The sequence below is a fragment of the Leucoraja erinacea genome, chromosome 8 (genome assembly GCF_028641065.1).
Source record: "Leucoraja erinacea ecotype New England chromosome 8, Leri_hhj_1, whole genome shotgun sequence".
Taxonomy (NCBI): domain Eukaryota; kingdom Metazoa; phylum Chordata; class Chondrichthyes; order Rajiformes; family Rajidae; genus Leucoraja; species Leucoraja erinaceus.
Window position 1 is genome coordinate 26,359,549 of NC_073384.1, and position 14,684 is coordinate 26,374,232.

Consider the following 14,684-nt stretch of genomic DNA (forward strand, 5'->3'; position numbering starts at 1 on the left):
ATAACATCAAGCCGGCCCTCAATCCTAAATTTGCAGGATTATGCAAAACTCCATCAGTAGAGACCGACTCATTCTTATTTGGGAAGGACTTGAACAAACAGCTAAAAGAGATGGAGGAGGCGTCCAAGACCTTTAGCCTCATGAGGGCACCACCGGCAGCAAACATACCAAAGCTCTTCATTCCACCCAGGCGGCAGCACACCACTGTATCTACCAGTCGGCGTCCCGAATATGCGACTGGTCAAAGCTTGGGGCCGCACTATCCCCAGAGACCTTTTTTAGGTCAGGGCCTGCAGCGGACCCCCTGGAAAATGCGCCTCCCCCCAACATCGCCAGCACGTCGACAGGGAAGAACACTCAAAAAGAAAAAACCACAACCCCGCCAATAACCATGGAGGTAGGTGGATCTGGTTCCTACCCGCATATCGAGAATAAGGGTGACTTACTAACAGGGGGAAGGTTACACTTGTTCAAAGAAGCATGGGGAAGGATCACAGATGATAAATATATACTTAATAGTATTCGAGGGTATAAAATAGAATTTATCTCAAATATACCGCCAGTTCAACATGTGCCCGAGAGGGCATTTGTACTCTCCAACAAGGAACAACAGGAGGGACAAGCTGAACTGGTGAGGCTTATAAACAAAGGGGTCATAGAAAAAACTACTCATGAGCCTTTGGAATTTGTTTCCAACATATTTACTAAAAGTAAAAAGGATGGTGGATGTCGCATCATCATTGACTTAACATCCCTGAATGAATTTGTTAAGTATATACATTTCAAAATGGAAACATTTGTGACTGCTAGACAACTGATTTCCAAAGGATACTATATGGCCAGCATTGATCTCAAAGATGCTTACTATCTAGTACCTATACATAAGGATTATAGCAGATATCTTAAATTTATCTGGATGGGGGAGCTTTGGCAGTATAAAGCACTGCCTAATGGGCTTACTTCAGCTCCAAGACTATTCACAAAAATATTAAAACCAGCCATGGCAACGTTAAGAAAACGAAACCATATAGTCATGGCATATTTGGACGACATCCTCATAGTTGGGAAAACTATGGAATTGGCTGTAGCAGCAGTATCAGCTACTAAACAGCTCCTAGAGACTCTAGGCTTTGTCTTACATCCAGATAAATCCAAGTTAAATCCATCCACAATTATGGACTATCTGGGTTTCACAATTAACTCAGTCCAAATGACTATTACCCTGCCAAGGGAAAAGATGATTGCATTGATACAATCATGTAATAACTTAAAGATAAAGAAAAGACCAACTATTCGACAAGTGGCAGCAGTAATTGGCAAAATGGTAGCAGCATTCCCAGCTATCCAATTTGGACCTTTGCACTATCAAAATTTACAAAGAGCAAAGATAAAGGCACTAAAACAGCACAAAGGTCATTATGACCGGGTCATGACGTTACCCCCTGAAGCGATATCAGAGCTACAGTGGTGGATACAAAATATTTGGCACAGTTATAGTCCTATTGTTATTACTAATGCTACTTTAGTACTCCAAACAGATGCTAGTGCTCAAGGCTGGGGAGCAACTAACTCCATATCCAGCACAGGTGGTAGATGGACTAACTCAGAATCATCATTACTATCTACACTGGGCATTAATTCTTTGGAAATGTTGGGCGCCTTTTATGGTTTGAAAGCATATGCATCCAATATGCATCACTTGCATGTTAGATTACAAATAGATAATACAACGGTGGTGGCTTATATTAACCATATGGGCAGCATAAAATCTTTATCATGCGACAAATTGGTCAATACGATTTGGCAATGGTGTGTCGAAAGACATATTTGGCTTTCAGCTACCTATCTACCAGGTAAGCTAAACACAGTGGCGGACACCAGGTCACGTAAATTCAATGACAACATCGAATGGATGTTAAATCCTAAAACATTCGCTAAAATTGTAAAGCAATATGGGAAGCCAGATATAGATTTATTTGCATCAAGACTGAATCACCAACTACCTATCTATGTCGCGTGGGAACCAGATCCGGAGGCAGCAGCGGTAGATGCATTCACGCTGGATTGGGGAAAGTTTGTTTTCTATGCCTTTCCTCCCTTCTGCCTCATCAGTCGGGTACTTCGAAAAATCCAGATGGATTCAGCATCTGGAATTTTGGTAGTGCCCGACTGGCCTACACAGCCATGGTTCCCAATACTCCATGACATGGTGGTGGAAGCACCTATGGTGTTCCCCAGTCATCCAGGGTTACTGACTCACCCAGTATCAGGCATCAGCCACCCATGCCACCAAGACATGAATCTCCTGGGTTGCAGATTCTAGACCGACCTTACCTGGACCTGGGGTTATCGCAACAAACCATCACCACCATGTCAGCATCCCTGAGAACATCTACAAAGAGGCAGTACCTAACCAACATCAGGAAATGGGAAACGTACTGCCAGAAAACGGGGACTGCTTACAAAACAGCCACAGTAGCGAATGTTCTGGAGTTCCTGGCCGATTTACATCATCGTGAAGATATGAGCTACAGTGCCATCAACACGGCACGTAGTGCACTCTCCAACTACCTCAAACCTGCAGGACATCAGCCCATGGGATCCCATCCGCTGGTGGTCAAACTAATGAGGGGCATATTTAACAGCAAGCCCCCCAACCCCAGATATACACAAATTTGGGATGTCAGTATTGTACTCGCATACCTTCGGGACAGACCACCAGCAAGATCTCTCAGTTTAGAGCAATTGACTTTAAAAACGCTCATGCTGATGGCGCTAGTATCTGCTCAGAGGGTCCAGTCCTTACACAAACTACGACTGGACAGCATGGAAACAACGTCAGATCAGATAACCTTCACAATACAAGGTCTGATAAAGCAGTCCAGGCCAGGAACATCTAACACGCTAGTGGCATTCCGGGCTTACCCACCAGAGCCACGATTGTGTGTGGTGACCCACATAAACATTTACATTGACACAACCCATAATATCCGAGGAAGTGAGAGAGCCTTATGGGTCAGCCACAGAAAGCCACATGGCAGGGTAACAAGCCAAACCATTTCAAGATGGTTAAAACAGGTATTGGAAGCTGCTGGGATAAACATTAATATATTTAAATCTCATTCCACCAGGGCAGCATCCACATCATCGGCAGCAAGGATGGATGTGCCTATTGACATTATCCTCAACAAAGCAGGATGGTCAAGGGAATCCACATTCCGAACATTTTATCATAAGCCGTTGGTGAAACCTGACGTATTTGCAGCCAGAATTTTAGAAACTGCAAATATTTAATTTAAAGCCCGGGGGAGCTATTTTTCTTTTGTTATTGTTAATAAATACCGTTTTGTTTTCAAAACAGATTCATTGGTTGATTACAATAACACTTCCTTCCTCAAGAGCTTTCGGTAGTGAGTGAGCAAAACTGTTACACGGTTTGAAATCACAGAGCTTTGAAATCTTCACGAAGTCACTCACGTGACTCCGAAGTAAAATAGTAAGATTAAACGAGAACTTACCAGTTTGAAGTTTGATCTGTATTTTATGAGGAGTTACGATGAGGGATTACGTGCCCTCCGCTCCCACCCTCATTACATGGATCAAACTGATAATTGATGTCTCTTTATTCTTTACTATGTTACTTCAAATACGTGTCTGTCTGTGATTCCACACCGCTGCTTGGAAGCATGCCGCACCTGCGCCCTGAGCGGGCTTCTTCACGTAATCCCTCATCGTAACTCCTCATAAAATACAGATCAAACTTCAAACTGGTAAGTTCTCGTTTAATCTTACTATTTTCTATGAAGCACACAATTTTCCTGCCTTACCTCCATATCCCTTAATCCTTTAATTCTCAGAAACCTTTTAATTTCCATTATGAATGCAATCGATAGCTGAGTTTCCATAGCACCTCAAGTGAGTGCGACGTTTAAGAAGCAATTAGACTGATACATGGATAGGACAGGTTTGGAGGAATGTGGGCCCAATGCAGACAGGTGGGACTAGTGTAGATGGGACATTGTGGTCAGTATGGGCAATTTGGGCTGCAGGGCCTGTTTCCACACTGTATGAATTGAAATGCAAGAATTCACCAACTTCAGAAGAAACTTTCAAGGCCTATCAGAGGCTGTATTATCTCTTACCAAGCTTTTCAAAACAAGAAAAACAGGACGGAACAATTGGAACTAGAAAAACAGATTAAACAGCTTGACTCAGAAAATGCGATTGACCCAACCACTGCAAAACATAATAAAATAGCCGCATTAAAATTGAAATTAAATCAGATCCTTTCTGCAAAAATTATTCGGATATTCCAATATACTAAGCAAAAAAACTTTGAATTTGGTGACAAACCACACAAACTTCTGGCATGTCAACTCCGCAAAAATCAGAGAAGGACCACACTATTCAAAAAATTAAATCAGAAAAAGGAGAGTTGCTTACACTGCCTAAAGATATTAATGAAAGATTCTTAAAATTTTATCAAACACTATACTCATCAAAAACAACAGCCGACCCTGCAAAGATGAAAAGTTTTCTCGAGAATTGCGATCTCCCATCCCTTAATGAGGAGGAACGGGATGAATTAGGTGCTGAGATAACAAAAAAAGACATTGTAGAGACTATTAAAGGGCCTGTCACACTTACGTGTCCTTGACACGCAAATTACGTGACCACGTGGTCGCGTTGAAGCGCACGGGCATCGTATGACCACGCGGGGCCGGTCCCACTTAGGGTGGAGGGGTATGTAGTTGTGCGCGACATTGCGCGTGGCTCCGAAATTTTTGTATTGAACAAAATCTTCGCGTGCCAACGGCCTGTCGCGGAACTGACGACCAAAGTGAGACAGGCCCAAGACACTGGCGAGACGCAACGTCTCACCTTCAACAGCAGCAGAAGCAGGCAAACGATCGCCGAACTCGGCCTGGGGCTCACGGCCGTTGCGGTCCGGATCCGCCCCCACTTCTACTCCCAGAGCGGGGTCAAGAAAATTGAAGATGGACAAAAATGCAGGAGTAACTCAGCGGGCGGGACCGTCTCTGGAGAGAAGGAATGGGTGATGTTTCGGGTCAAGACCCTTCTGTTCAGACTGAAGAAGAGTCTCGACCCGAAACGTCACCCATTCCTTCTCTCCAGAGATGCTGCTGGTCCCGCTGAGTTACTCCAGCTTTGTGTCCATCTTCAAATGACGTCACACGCTCCAGACGGCTCTGCGTACGCATGTAATCGTGCCCGACCTTCGCGGGACCGTCGTGGCATGACGCGACCACGAGGTCGCGTAATTTGCGTGCCATGGACACGTAAGTGGGACAGGCCCTTAAATCACTGAAAAGTGGATAAACGCCAGGTCTTTATGGGCTCAGTAATGAATTTTGTAAAAAAATTCAATTATTCAATTTCCCCATGCTTACGAGCCCTTTATATTCAAGCATTTAAAGAACCGACTTTACCACAAACCCTTGTCGAATCAACTATTACATTGATTCCAAAAAAAGATAAAAACCTTGAAGAGCCTGGATCATATAGGGCAATAGCTCTTTTAAACCAGAAGATATTAGCTAAGACTTTGGCACGTAGATTAAGCCTGATTATTAGTAAATTAATACATCCAAATCAAACTGGGTTTATACCTAATCGACATTCGTTTTATAATTTGAGACGTTTATTTAATATAATATACTCGCATAGAACGACAAACATGTGGTGCGTGGGTCTCAAAAGGAGGCACGAAGTCCAGTGTTTGAGAAGCACCTTTATTTTATTCCTCCCGGTTGAAGGGAAGACGAAACCAGAGGAAGATGGCACCCAAACCCTGCCTTTTAAACCCTCCGGCTGAGGGCCGCCTCCGGACTGCACCACTCCTGTGCCGAGGGGTTCGGCAGTATAATGGCACGACCCTTAGGAGCCGCCACAGGACCCCCCCCCCAGAACCAGAGGCACAAAACGCACCGGCGGGCGCACGACCCGGCCGGCCCGCGTGCGGAAGTCAGCAGATCCCGGGGCTTGCGGGGGCGTAGGTGGAGGGACAGGTGGAGGGAGTCGTGAGGGGGGGCGCCCTCGGGGCCGAGGTTGGGCAACCAGCACCGGCTGGTCAATGTCCAGGTGCGCCGGCTTTAAACGGTCAATCGACACGGCCTCCGGCCGGCCCCCCATGTCCAGGACAAAAGTCGACTGCCCGTGTTCCAGCACCCGGAACGGGCCTTCGTACGGCCTCTGGAGTGGCGTCCGGTGGGCATCACGGCGTAGGATGACGTATGGGCAGTCCGTAAGGGCCAATGGCACGTGTGAGCGAAATGTCCCATGGCGGGACGTCGGGACGGGTGCGAGCCTGCCAACTCACTCGCGAAAGCGTTGAAGGGTGGAGGAGGGCGTTTCCTGCTGCTCCGGCGCCGACGGCACAAACTCCCCGGGCACTGTGAGTGGCAACCCGTACACCAGCTCCGCCGATGATGAGGCCAAGTCCTCTTTGGGAGCGGTCCGGATGCCCAGCATGACCCACGGCAACTCGTCCATCCAGTCCGGGCCGGAGAGTCGTGCCTTCAATGCCGCCTTCAGCTGCCGGTGAAACCTCTCCACCAGACTGTTAGCTTGCGGGTGGTAAGCCGTGGTGTGGTGCAGCTGCACCCCCAGCAAGCGAGCCATGGCTGACCACAGCTCGGAGGTGAACTGTGGCCCCGGGTCGGAGGAGATGTGCGCCGGCACCCCGAAGTGAGCAATCCAGTGCGCGGACAACGCACGAGCACACGTAGCCGTTGAGGTGTCAGCCAACGGAATGGCCACCGGCCACCGTGTGAAGCGGTCCACCATGGCCAGAAGGTGGGTGATGCCCCGGGACGGTGGAAGGGGCCCCACAATGTCCACGTGGAGATGGTCGAACTGCCGGTGAGGTAGACCAAACTCCTGGAGAGGTGCGCAGACATGGCGCTGGATTTTTGCTGTCTGGCACGGGATGCAGGTGCGAGCCCAATGGGCAACCTGCTTGCGCAGACCGTGACACATGAAACGAGCTGCCACCAGTGCCGTTGTCGCCCGGATTGATGGGTGAGCCAGTCCGTGGATCACCTCGAACACTCTCCGGCGCCAGGTGGCAGGGACGATGGGGCGCGTCTGACCGGACGACACATCGCACAGGATTGTCACTCCCCCAGGACCGAGAGGGACATCCTCAAGGCGGAGGCCGGAGATGGCAGTCCGGTAGGCGGGCACCTCATCGTCCGTGAGCTGTGCCGTCGCCAGAGCAGAATAGTCCATTCCGGGCGACACCTCGAACACGGCGTTTATAGCAGGGTCGTCGGCCACCCGGTTCTCTTTCCACTTGACGTAGCGGAGGCTGTGGTGTATTCGGAGATGTAAGCCAATTGCCGCTGCTGACGTGCGGACCAGGGGTCGGAAACCTTCTGCAGGGCGAAAGTGAGCGGCTTATGGTCGGTGTAGGCGGTGAACGGGCGGCCCTCCAGGAAGTAACGAAAATGGCGCACAGCCAGGTACAGAGCCAGGAGCTCACGGTCGAACGCGCTGTACTTGGTCTGCGCACGGTTGAGGTGCCGACTGAAGAAGGCCAGAGGCCGCCAAACTCCGCCCGTCAGCTGCTCCAGCACAGCAACAACCGCCGACTCCGAGGCGTCCACAGTGAGAGCAGTCGGGGCATCTTCCCGCGGGTGCACCAGCAGTACGGCCCGAGCAAGGGCCTCCTTCGCGCCGTCGAAAGCTGCCTCCGCCTCGTGGGTCCACTCAACGCTCTTCTGCTGCCCACCCGCCAGAAGTTGATACAGGGGCCGCATGATGTGGGCCGCGGATGGCACGAAACGATGGTAGAATGCCACCATGCCGACAAATTCCTGCAGGCCACGCACCGTGCGTGGGCGGGGAAACCGACGGATGGCGTCAACCCTGTCAGGCAGGGGAACCGCGCCTTGCGCAGTCACGCGGTGGCCGAGAAAGTCAATTTCGTTGACCCCAAAACGGCACTTGTCCAGGTTGATGGCCAAACCATGCTCGCTGAGCCGCTGACAGAGCTGTCGAAGGTGAGCGCAGTGTTCCTGCTGCGAGCGGCTGGCCACCAGGATGTCGTCCAGGTACACGAACACGAATTCGAGGTCACGACAAACCCCGTCCATGAGGCGCTGAAAGGCCTGTGCAGCGTTTTTGAGGCCGAACGGCATCCGAGTAAACTCGTAAAGCCCGAATGGCGTGATGATAGCCGTCTTGGGTACGTCATCCGGGTGAACCGGGATCTGATTATAACCCCGCACCAGATCCACTTTTGAAAAAAATGTGGCCCCAGCCAAATGGGCCGTGAAGTCCTGGATGTGGGGTACGGGGTATCGATCCGCTGTTGTTGCAGCGTTCAGCCGTCGGTAATCCCCACAAGGTCGCCAGCCCCCGCTTGACTTAGGGACCATGTGGAGTGGGGACGCCCAAGGGCTGCTCGAAGGGCGGACGATCCACAAGGCCTCCATCGTGCGGAATTCCCGCCGTGCTAGACGCAGTTTATCTGGTGGCAGTCGTCGTGCTCGTGCATGGAGTGGTGGGCCGGTAGTCGGGAAATAATGCACCACTCCGTGGCTGGGGGTTGCTGAATGAAACTGCGGAGTGAGAATGTCCGGGAACGCAGCCAAGATCCGTGCGAATTGGGAGTCCACGGACGCCAGTGGCCGTCCCACCGGTTGATCCAAGCGCAACGTGATCGGCTCCATTGTAGTGGCGTTGACCAAACGCTGACGCCCGACGTCCACCATGAGGGAATGCGCCCGGAGAAAATCGGCCCCGAGCAATGGTTGGGAGACGTCGGCAATGGTGAAGTTCCATGAGAAATGGCAGGAGCCGAGCACGATGGGAACCATGCGCAGTCCATATGTGCGGATGGGGCTGCCGTTCGCCGCGGTGAGGACGGGCCCCCGCTTACCGGAACGAATGTCGGCCAGCGAAGGGGGCAGGACGCTGAGCTCCGCTCCTGTATCCACGAGGAAGCGGGTCCCGGAGCGCCGATCCCAGGCGAAAAGGCGGTGAATTTGGCCGGCCACCGCGGGGACTATTGGCAGCCGGCCCAGGCGTTTCCCGGGAATGTGCATGGCTGGCGGCATTGTCGTGCTGCAGCACCCCAGCGCTGATGGAAATAGCACCAGCTCCTTGTGTTGGTGCTATTTGGAGCTTGCCTGCCCCTGCTGGTGGTGCCTGCAGCTTGCTGGCGCTGGACTGCAGGTGCAGTACCCCTCACTGCCGCTGGGGGTAATCGTGCGGGCCGTCGGGCTGGAGCTGTCACTCCTTCCACAGCTCCCCCGCCCCACCGGAGGAAATCGGGAGCTGCTGGGGTGACGTCATCGGCGTGCCTGCCGACGGCCAGCGCGTTGACGTCATCAGGGCGCGTCGACCTCAGCGCGACCCCGTCTCTGCTGACGCCCAGCGCGCTGACATCATCAGGGCGCGCCATCCACATGGCGTCGGCGCGCCTCCCGAGGGCCCGAAGGTCGGCAAACGAGACGTCGGTGAGCTGCAACCGAATGTAGGCTGGCAGCAGATGCAGGTAGGTGTACTCGAACAACAGGCACGGCGTGTGCCCGTCTAGTAATGCCACCATCTCCTTTAGGAGGGTAGATGGCCGCCGGTCGCCCAGGCCCCCCATATGCAGGATCCTACCTGCCCGCTCCATCCTACTCAGTCCGTAAATTTGGAGCAGGAGCTGTTTCAGGCCGATATATTTATCATTGTCCGGGGGGGCTGCAAGGAAGTCCGTTACTTTTTCAACCGCATCCTGGTCGAGGGCTCCCACCAGGTAATAGAAGCGGGTGGCATCGACCGTGATGCCCCGCAGGTTGAACTGGGCCTCTGCCTGCTGGAACCAGATGAGCGGCCGGGTGGTCCAGAAGTTGGGCAGCTTAATGGCAACTGCGTCTAGAGCCCGGGCCGGGCTGGCGTGTGAGGAGGTAGGGCTTTGTCGTGTCTCCATCATGACGCCAATGGAGCATCGGGGTCACCAATGTGGTGCGTGGGTCTCAAAAGGGGGCACGAAGTCCAGTGTTTGAGAAGCACCTTTATTTTATTCCTCCCGGTTGAAGGGAAGACGAAACCAGAGGAAGATGGCACCCAAACCCTGCCTTTAAAACCCTCCGGCTGAGGGCCGCCTCCGGACTGCACCACTCCTGTGCCGAGGGGTTCGGCAGTATAATGGCACGACCCTTAGGAGCCGCCACAAACAAAGATTTAACAATTTTCTCTCTAGACGCAGAAAAAGTTTTTGACCAAGTGGAATGGGCTTATCTTTTCACAGTGTTGGGAAAATTCCAATTAGGAGAAAACTTAATTTCATGGGTGAAGCTGTTATATACTAATAGGACAGCCAGAATACTGACAAACCAAATGCTTTCACCTAAATTTCACTTATCCAGGGGTAACAGACAAGGATGCACCCTTTCACCAATGTTATTTGCCTTAGCCATAGAACCCCTTGCAGAGAGTATTAGATCACATTCGGGCATTCAAGGATATAACACTAAATATACCAGCAATAAGATTTTGTTATATGCAGACAATGTACTTTTATACATTACTAATTCCCAACTTTGTTTGTTCAATGGAAAAACCTAGGAATTAATACTGTGGGAGACCTCTATAAGAAGGGGACTTTCCTCCCTTTTCAAGAACTACAGGAGAAATATCATTTGAAAGCAAGCAATCTTTTTAGATACCTTCAAATCTGAGATTATGTGAAAACATACACACAAGACTGTCAATTTATGGGTCCAGATATACTAGACGATTGTCTGAATAGACATGTCGACACAAGTAAGTTGAAATCTTACATTTATAGCACTCTCTTCAATGGACAGTGTACAGGAGCCTCAGGTCACGTACTAGTAGGATGAGGAACAGCTTCTACAATAATACAATCACATTGCTGAACTCGGAGTCCCGCCGATAGATTTCTCTGGTCCCTCCGTTCCCCTTGTTTAATTATTCTGTATTTTTTTATTATTCTGTATCTTCTCTCTTTCTATTTTTTTTATTTCTTTATGCACAACTACTACGGACTGACGCAAAACTGCATTTTGTTGTACTCATACTTGTATTTGTGCGATGACATTAAAGTTTAATTGAATTTTGAGATGTATAGGCGAGCATGGGAAGAGGAGTTGTGTTAATCTATTTCAAAAGATATATGGGAGGAAAGCCTACTATACATATGTAGATTGATTATGCATGTCAACCAATCACATATAAGTTAGCATCACTAACCCCACCCCACTATAACATTTATATTAACACTTGCTTCCGGGCTCGATTTATGTATCAATTTATCCTTCTCGATTTATGTATCAATTTATAAAATGTTTAAAATGAAGTTGTATGGAAATTGTATAACTCCCATGCTGATTGCTTTATTCTTGTACAATTGCTTCTAATAAAATAAATATATCAAAAAAAAAGAATCTTTTCAAGTTGATGATCTCTCGACATTCCACTATTATTTTCTTTTTCAGCTGTATTTGAAATCATACACTCTCCTGCTCCCCTACCTCTAATGAAGATTGAATATGATATGCTGCAATGGATACATGAATGCAGTGAACTTCATTAGAGCAAAGTGATCCATTTAAATGCCCTCAGAATGGTACAGGTTAATTGTAATGTGTAGCTAAGACTGTCAGTAAAACAGTTTGGCTCGCTGCATTCCGTTTGCAGGTAATTTTGAGATGTGTCATTGCCAATATCATGAATTGCCTTGTAATGATGGCCAACAGCAATTACATATGGTGCCTTGGTCAGCTAATAAAATAGCACTCAAGTGACACGAGTGCTACCTGTCTTACCAATCATCTTACCATGAAAACTTCCAAATCAAAGGCTATCCCTTAGCTTGTACCTTAGCTGCAATTCTCATTCCAGTAAATAAGGAACAGTATTGGCTTCATTGAGGCTGTTTACTTTTACTTGCTCTTGTTTTTTTTTTGTTCATTCCATATTAAACAAGCTGGTATTGATAGCCTCCTTCATAAGCTGATTCCTGAGGAACTAATGTAGAAACTAATAAAATAATAACTAATTACCCACATTTATAAGTCCAAAGAACACAGAAAGATGACCGCTGCTGCATAATTTCTAAGACTGTGCCTGCACACAAGGGCTGTGATGTGTACCATCTACAAAATGCACTGGATATAAACATCTAACCTATTCCAACAGCACCTCAAAAGTCCACAATATCTGCCAATAGGAAGGACAAGGGAAATTCACTATCTGTAGATTTTCGATCAAGTTGCACAGCATCCTGATATGGAAATATATCACTGGTCCTTCATCATTGCTGCATCAATACGCTGGAACACCCTTCCCATCAGCTTGATGGGGAGTACCATCAGTGGAAGGACTACACTGGTTCAGGGCAGTCGCTCATCACCAATGTTTCAGGAGAATTTCCGGTTGAGTAATAAATATTGGCCTTGTTAATGATACCCTGATTGTGAAAAGTGAATACATTTTAAAAATTAACAGCAAATCATGGAGAGGTTCACTTAAAACATTAAGATCAAAGAGCTCTGAACACCAGCTTTTCAAGGACAGATTACTTGGAGGAATCAGAGCACCAACACATGTAAGATGCTCTTTACACCAGTTACTATCACAAAATACGTTTCTCCAGAGTCCAAACACTATAATCAATGAAATGCGCATTCCCGAGCTATTGGGTGGAAATGAATAAGGCTACAAATAGAGACATTATGGCTCTCAGAAACAGAACAGCAAGTTCCATTGGGCATACAATGTAGATTTTTAGAAATGAAGGTTACGCTGATTTGTAACACATGGCTTATAAGTGCGACATTTCATTTGTCTAATTTATTATTTAGTAAGTTAACATATCAAAACTTTCAGTAATACAATTTTCAATTTGATATTTCAGGTGAATTATTTAATTGAATTATCACCCCTTGTATTACATATGCTTAACCAAAATCTCACTCAGATACTAGCTTAAAACTGACAGAGTGCCAAAACTCAAGAGTTAAATGTCTCATGAAATAGCTTCAGCATTTTCAAATATGTACTCAAAAACAGACCTATACCAGGGTGTAATCCGAGACTAATGAAATCCAACTCCACATTCACACCAGTTACCAGAGAGGCTTCAAAAACAAACTGCTCCATTTAGCTGATGCACATTGTGACTGCTCTTCTTCAGTACCTTAAATATCAGATTCTCACTTTGCATTAAAGTGCTGGCATTTAAAATTAACAGGGAAACAAGCCAAAACTACATCTTGCCGAACCAGGCCTGAGTGACTGGAGCAAAGAATTGCAAATGCTGGAAATCAAAAACAATAAACAGAGAGAGCTGGCAGTTCTCAGCAGGTCAGGCAAAATCTGTGGAGAAATTGGCTCTGTTTCCCTCCACAGATGCTGCTTGATCTGATGAACGCTTCCAAGATTTTCTGTTTTGTTTCATTTCTGAGTGGTGCTTCCTGAATGAGATGTTGCAAGTGCCAAGTTTGCTATAATAGCCACGTTATTAACTATGCTTGTTTATGGATACAAAAATAGAACATGCAGGTGCTTGGCAGTTTCACTAATTCCCACCCCTATTCCACCAGATCCTCAGAGGGCTTTACTAATCATTTCAAAATATCATATCTGCAGCTGAGCTGTTCACTTTTGGAACTGAAATGTAGCCCATTTCACATTTGTATACTGCTCTTTTCAACAATGGAAGTCAAAGTTCCTGTAAGGTGAAGTTGTTTTGCCCATAAGTAATCATTTGAACTCTATATTATATCAGTGAACCGACCTGATATTTTACAACAGTAAACCAAAACCTGGAGGCGATATGCTTTATTAAAACAAGGTCATTGTATAACTATCAAAACATAAAATATTGGTGTAACTCAGCAGATCAGGCAGCATCTGCAGAGGGAATGGAAAGGCGAAGTTTCAGGTCGGGGCCCTACTTCAGTTTCAGACTGATTGTAGTAAGGCGGAGAAAGCTAGAAAAGAGGTGGGAGCGGGACTAAGCATGACAGTGAAGTGGATAGAGGTGAACACCAAATGTAGTAGACAAGGTTTGAAGAGGTGGATGTGAGCTTTTGTATCACCCTATATCCCACTGATGGTAGTGTAGGACAAGGTGTATGGAAAGTGTTACATTCCTGTGGTAGCAGGAGAAAGCACCCAAGGAGGGGTGGAACTTTGAATTCTTCAGTTAAGTAACACCCTCCCTTCCCCCCCAACCTGGTGCACACCTATTTCTCACACTATCCCGTCCCTCCTTACTCCCTTCCAACCCGCCCCCTCACCTTCCACTGATAACTGGCTTTGTATTTCACTCCTCCTTATCTGACACTCTTTTGTCTCCTTTTCATCTCTAGCCTTTACTCCACCCATGTGCCAATCAAACCTCCCCTCACCTGTACCCATCTATCACTTACCAGGCTTAGTCCCACTCCCACCTCTTTTCCAGCTTTCTCCCCCCTACTACAATCAGTCTGAAGAAAGATCCTGTCCCAAAGCATGGGTTATCCATTCCCTCACAGATGCTGCCTGATCTCTCAGTTACTCCAGCAATTTGTGTTTTGTTCAAGATTCCAGCATCTGCAGTTCCTTGTGTCTCCATATAATCCTGCAGCAAAGTATTAAATCGGTTGATCATATCCCTACGCAAGCATGTGCATAAAGAAAATAAGCAAAATAAGAGT

At 47.7% G+C, this 14,684-nt stretch overlaps 1 protein-coding gene across 1 annotated transcript in view; it reads right to left on the bottom strand.

The window, feature by feature from the left end:
• tarbp1 (TAR (HIV-1) RNA binding protein 1) overlaps positions 1 to 14,684 on the bottom strand; it is a 226,972-nt gene that overhangs the window by 38,427 nt on the left and 173,861 nt on the right. The gene's annotated exons all lie outside the window — the stretch shown is intronic.